Below are 6900 nucleotides of genomic sequence, written 5' to 3' on the forward strand. Positions count from 1 at the left end.
AAAATAATAATAATAATAATAATAATAATAATAATAATAATAATAACAATAATCTAAAGCAAAAACCATTCAACATATGGGGCAGAAAACTAGAATTCCTGAGATTTTTCTGCAGAACCACGTCTCTGGAAAACCCTAAGATTCAGTGGTTCAGAGGCTGGGGTTGTAGCTCAGTGGCTGAGTGCTTTCCAAGATTCAGGGGTTAAAGGCCCTCTGTTCCTACGCATAGGAAACACCCCTACACACACACACACACACACACACACACACACACACACCCTGCCTGGCTTGGGAAGAGGGGACCTCTTGTCCCCAGGATCATTCCGTCCTAGGGCAACCACGCTGCTCCCTGACCACAGAAGGGCACGTGGTCTCCAACCAGTCTCCACCTCTGCCCAGATGGGGTTCCTGGGGTTCTCGGGTTTACCAGCCTGATTCCACTTCTCCTCATCAGGGCTTGGCATCAAGCCACTTCGGGCAGGGCCCAGATGCAGCCCTGAGCTCCCAGTGCTGGCCGCCTAGTGCAGTGCCTGCCCGGGAGAGGGCATAGCTGCAGGCTCCAAAGCCAGGCCTGGAGCCAGAGGGCCCCCGACACAGCCCCTCACCCCTATTTCCAAGAGTTTTTCTTCTGAGAGCTTTGCACAAAGACTGAAAACCGGATTGAGGTGCCCAAAATAAGACACGCACAGTATGCAATGGTACTTTGATGGAGACCACCGTGAAGGAGCTCTGAGCAGGGCTTAAATTAACCAGTTGGCTTTCCATGTTCACTTGGGAGTCCCTGGTCCCTAATGAGGCCTGTAATGGTGGGTGAAGCCATAAGGCCTCAAAGGACAAGACAAGGCCACCAACTGAGGACTTTTGGCTCTAACCCCAATTAACTAAAAGGAGACTGCAACTGCAGGCATCTCACTCCTGCAGTGCAGGCCTTCCTGGAGTTAACTTAGTTCTCCTAAATTAACATAAGTATTACTTGGAGAGAATTCCGTAAAGGGTTTCCCAAGTCCTGGCCAGATTCCTGCATTTTCTTCAATATCTGCCTCCTTAATACATATGGGCCTGGCCTGGTGGCACAGGCCTGTAATCCCAGCACTCGGGAGGCTGAGGCAGGAGGATCGTTGCAAGCTCAAGACCAACCTGGGCTACAGAGTGAGCTCTAGGCCTGCCTGAGTTGCATAGTAAGACCCTGTCTCAAAAAGACCAAAATAAATAAATAAATATGGGCAGCCCAGGGAAGTCTTGGTCTTAACCCAGAGAATCTTAAATTTTGTAAGAGAGTTAGACCCTCCTGGAGCCCTAAAATCATTTCAATTGTCTCATTTATTTAAGCCTTCCCTGTCCACTCATTTGGGAGATTTCAGGCCTCATCAGCCAGCAATAACTAAGAATTATTAACCCAATATTGGCGACTGGAACAGGGACTTATAATCCTTGGACTGGAAAATTTTTATTCCAAGTGAGTAAGTCTACCTAGAGTGGAAAGTGTGGGAGACAGAAAAGGCCTCCACAGGATGAAGAGTTCGCCAGGGACGCCTGGAGAACTGGGAGAAGAGAAGCATTCTGCAAGGAATAGGGGTGAGTCTTCCCGCCATGAACAAGCCATTTCGTCTGGGAGTAAAATGGGCCAAGGTCTGCTTAAACACTCAAGGGCTCGTGTGCCCACAAAAGACCTAACAAAAATGTTATAAGACGTAATCAAATATAACCCATGGTTTCCTCAGACAGGCACTATAGATATTGACAATTGGGAAAGAGTTGGAAGAAATCTTTAAAAGGCATACAGTTTAAAAAAAAAATCATTTCCCCTGAGACATTCACAACTTGGAACCTAGTTCATTCAGTTTTAATTCCGTTACAGCAACAACATGATCTTTATGAGGAGTTTTTTGCTGATGTGCCTGTTGAATTACAAAGTGCAGAACTAGATCTTCCTACAGCTTGCAGTCACTCTTGTCAGAGGTAACAAACTTATCCCAATTCCTACAGGAATTTGGGGTCCCCCCACCTAAGGGAACAATTGGTCTTATACTGGAAAAAGCTGATCTAAATTTTGTTCTGTAAATATTAATAGAAAATATTTTGAAGGCTTAATAGAAGATACTGGCTTGGACATGTACTTGCATTAGAACAATGGCCTGCCGTGTGGCCAGCACAAAGGGCCCCTACCTCTTTAATAGGCCTGGGGTCCCCTCAGCATGTACTACAAAGTGCTTCACCCTTGCCTTATGAGGGGCCAGACCAAAAAAAGTTTTTGTTTTGTTTTGTTTGTTTTGTTTTTTTACCATACGTGGCACCTACACTGGTCAATTTGTGGGGAAGAGATTTATTACAAAAATAACAATTAATATTGACTAGTGATTCTGATCTTAACTTTAAACAAATTCCAATTCTAAAATTAAACAAATAGACTCAAATCCTAAAATTAGACAAATGATGATTAACATGGGATATCAGAAAAACAAAGGGCCAGGAAAAAACTTACAGGGAATCAAAGAGCCTATAAGGACCACACCTAGGAATGACAGGCGTGGTATTGGATATCACCAGGTTTGTTTAAACAAGGGCCATTGACACTTCCCCGCAAAAACAGCTCTGCCTTTACACTGGAAAACTGAGGAGCCTGTTTGGATAAATCAATGGCCCCTTACCAGGGAGAAACTAATTCAATGACACAAATTAGTTGAAGAACATTTCCAGCTAGGACATTTAGAAAACTCTGTTATTCCTTGGAATACTCCTGTCTTTGTTATTCCAAAGAAACTGGGCAAGCGTAAGGGAGGTGGGAGGCACCCAAGTGCCTGCTTTGTCAAAACATCATGTAAGCTGCAGCAGGGAACGTGGGCAGCACGCCCTGGCTCAGGGCACCCAGGGCCCGCCCCTCTGTCCCAGAGCCGACTGACAGCCGTAGCTTGCCTTTCCTAAGCTTCTGTCAGCGCGGGGCACACTAGCTCCCGCCCTTTCGTGTGCACAGGCAAGGTCCCTGCTCTGACATCACAGAGGGCTGTAGCGTCAGCAGCCGGTAGTGAACTGTTTGGGCCTAATCATAGCAAAATAAAAGCCAGATACAGACAGATTCGATCCACAAGGGGGACAAAAAATTACCATGGTTCAATTGGCTTTCAAAAATATATACAAATTAAGGTTATAATCAGATTCTTAAAACAGATGCTAGCGTGTCACATGTACATGGACCCAGGGAACAGGTTACAGCCAGGCAGGGAGCCAAGGAAAGGCACCAATAGGCTATTAGAGCTAGAAAAGCCTTGAAAATCACTTAAAAACTTCTCTAAGATATAGAAATCAAGTTCTGTAAGATTCAGTGCTAGCCCATACTACGCAAAAGCCTCAATCAGGTTTAAATCTTGTAGAATTTTTCAGTGACTAAGAAAATACAGCCAATAAAATCTACAGTGATTAAAACCAGGAGTACACCTCTATCTGAAATTGCTAGTATTTTCTGACTGGCCTAAATCTCTATAATTTCTTTAGATATATCTTTGCTGTGTTTTTTTTTTTGTCTTTTTGAGTTAGGGTCGCGCTATGCAGCTCAGGCTGGCCTTGAGCTCACTTTGTTGCCCAGGCTAGTCTCAAACTTGCAACGATCCTCCTGCCTCAGCCTCCTAAGTGCTGGGATTACAGGCATGGGTCACCATGCCTGCCCTGCTGTGTTAAGTCTTACAGAAAGAGCCGGGCGTGGTGGAGTGCACCTGTAATCCCAGCACTCAGGAGGCTGAGGCAGGAGGATCGCTGTGAGTTCGAGACCAGCTTGGGCTACAAAGTGAGCTCAACACCAGCCCGAACTGCATAGCGCAACCCTAACTCAAAAATACAAAAAAAAAAAAAAAAAGTCTTACAGAAAGATTCCACAAGTGGTCAAAATTATGTCAAAATTGGTTTTGTAAATGTTGTGCATATTGTTCTTTATGTATTATGACTTGAGAGTCTCTCATTATTCAAAATTAATGTGTCAAGTATTGTGATTGGATTTTCATAGGACAAAAAAAAATGGGTTAAGATAATTAAATAAAAATCCCTGAGAGTGGGGAGAGACTGTTGTACAGAACTCCAATCGATGAATAAGGAAACGGCTGCCTGAAACATTTCTCCAGTCCTTGTTCATGAATAGGAAGCCCCAATAATCTCAATAGCCTTATGGGAGACACACCAATAAATATTGTTCAAAATATAATATTGTGATATGTTTATACTGGCCATTGTCAGATGGTTAAGTTTTCAAAAAATAAGACAGTTAGGTTTTCTGATTAAAAATGTTCTTGGTACAAAACTAAATTAAGGGCTGGGGATATAGCTCAGCAGCATAAGAACTTGCCTGGCATGAGTTTGATTCCCCGTACCAAAAAAAAAAAAAAAAAAAAAAAACCTAAATTAAGAAACAAAATAATGGCTGGGTATGGTGGCACCCACCTGGAATCCCAGCACTTGGGAGGCTGAGGCAGGAGGATTGTTGTGAGTTCCAGACCAGCCTGGGCTACAAAGCAAGCTCAAGGACAGCCCAAACTGCACAGCAAGACCCTGTCTCAAAAAGACCAAAAATATAAAAATTAAAAAAGAAATAAAACTGAGATTGTTTATATAGGGATAGACATTTTCTTTTCAATTTAGACATCTGCCTTTCTCTTGTGCTCCAAATATTTGTAATAAGAGGTTCATGTCAGGCCAACAGGAGGTCATCACTCAAATGATAAATTTTTAACAAAAACTTATGTGATATATATGCTATGTATATGTCACTACATTTAGAGATGCTTAGATATTGAACGGCCGAGACAATGTTACAAATTTCTTCAGTGACATCCTATTAAAAGACAACAAATTAGATAAAAGCTTCTTATGTATTAGGTAGGGATGATTGACTAAAAGGGCTATTCCATTCCAAGACGCAGATTTAAACGTGTTTCAAAAATGCTAAAAATGGCTCTCCACCATGCGCATGTGGCAGGGTTGGACTCTGTGTGGTCTCTGGTGCCACTCAGTGAGGAATCGGGAAGCCTCCGTGTCATGGGGTCCTTGACCCTCTTCTTGTTGGGGAAGATCAGGGGTAAAGCATCTCACAGCAGCTATGGTCCTAGCCCTGAGACATTCCCAGCTCTGTCTGCAGCTGTCCCAGCAAGACAGGCCCAGGCCACGGTGGGGTAGAGATGAGGCCTCAGCCCAAAAGCAGGAGCCACAGCAAAAGGACAGCCATGAGCCTCCTCTTTCCTGGGGTTTTGTGGGTGGTTGTTGTTGTCGTTGTTGTTTTGAGACAGGATCTGGCTATGTAGTTCAGGCTGGTCTTGAACTCACTACTGCCCTCAAACTCATGGTGATCTTCCTGTCTCAGCCTCCTGGGTGCTGAGATTACACGTATGTACCACCACACCTAGCTACAGTATATTCTTGTACTATTTGATTTTTTTTTCTGGTATTATGGATTAAACAGAAGGCCTTCACATTGAACTGTATCTCCAGCCGTTCCTATTTTAAGACAAGGGCTCACTAAATCCCTTAATTCCCCAGCCTGGATCTGAACTTGCAGTTCTCCTGCCTCAGCCTCAGCCTCCCAGGGTGCTAGGATTACCCAAGTGGATAGGACACACAGGCTTCTAGTTTTTAAAAACCATTTTAAAAATCCTATCCTTCCGGGCATAGTGGCACACGCCTGTAATCCCAGCACTCAGGAGGCTGAGACAAGAGGGTCGTTATGAGTTCGAGGCCAGTCTGTGCTACAAAGTGAGCTCAAGGCCAGTCTGAACTGCATAACGAGACCCTGTCTCAAAAAGACCAAAAAATAAAATAAATAAAAATCCTAGCCTGAGGAACTGAAGTGTTGCAGGAAGCCCAAATCCGGAGCGGTGACCCCAGACCGTGAATGGGGAGCTCCAGGCTGTTTGCTGGGCTCCATCAGGAGCGGCGCGGCCGGGCTGACCAGAGCTTGGGAGAAGGTGACCAAGGTGGAGTTAGGATCCCTGCCAGGGGCGCCAGGGGCTGGGGAGGACGAGGGTGGTGTCCACACTGGCCGCGCTGAAGCCAGGTACGGGGTAGACGGCGGGAGGAAGTGTGAGCGAGGGAGCCTCGAATGCCAGGCTGAGACTACAGCCCCGCAGGGTCACCTGGCCTCCTCTCGCCACGCCTCGCTGGGGGCCCGAAGAGCGCTCGTGATTGGCCCACGCGCCTGTCAGTCCGGCGGGAGGCCCGCCCCTCTCCACCCACAGGTGGAGGTCGTGGCTCCCCGTGTGGTTCCATCCCGCGATGGCGACCTTGCGCTCTGGATCCCGGAAGGGCAAGGTCAGGACCGCACCCCATGGACAGGGGCTACGGCCAACGAACCTCCGGGGATGCTGTGTTCCGGGGGACGCCGCGCACCCCACCCCTCCTGAGTCTCGCCCTCCCGGACACCTGCGCGGTTCAGAGCAGAGCCCTCCCTTGTGGAAAGTGACTGTCCGCGGGTTTCGGGCGCCGTGATCCTGCAGCCGGAGGACAGAGCGGGCCCGCCCCGGCGCCCGGGGCGCACCCAGGCGTGGGGACCCGGGAGGCATTGAGGTCCCAGCACGCCCGCCCGGACGACCTCAGCGCGAGGGCGGCGCGGGACGCCCTGTGCAGCCCTCATCCCGGTTCTGGAGTCTCAGGCGTCCTGCCCGCTGCCCGCGGGGCGAGAGGCTAAGCACGCATGCGCAGACCCGGCCCCGGCTCAGCCTCTTCCCACAGCTCGGGAGAGACCTGGACTTCGGCACCGCCACCGCCGCCGGGCGCCCCCAGGGGGGACAGACGGGCTCCCTGAGCCTTCAGCGGCGCTCAAGGTGGAGGCGTTTCCCCGGTGGGGGTCTTACGGGACCACTCAAAGTGGGTTCTCCCGGGAGGGCAGGCTCTCCCTCTTTTTTTTTTTTTTTTTTTTTTTTTTTG

This window comes from Chinchilla lanigera, unplaced genomic scaffold, assembly GCF_000276665.1.
Source record: "Chinchilla lanigera isolate Chin_1 unplaced genomic scaffold, ChiLan1.0 scaffold00050, whole genome shotgun sequence".
Taxonomy (NCBI): Eukaryota; Metazoa; Chordata; class Mammalia; order Rodentia; family Chinchillidae; genus Chinchilla; species Chinchilla lanigera.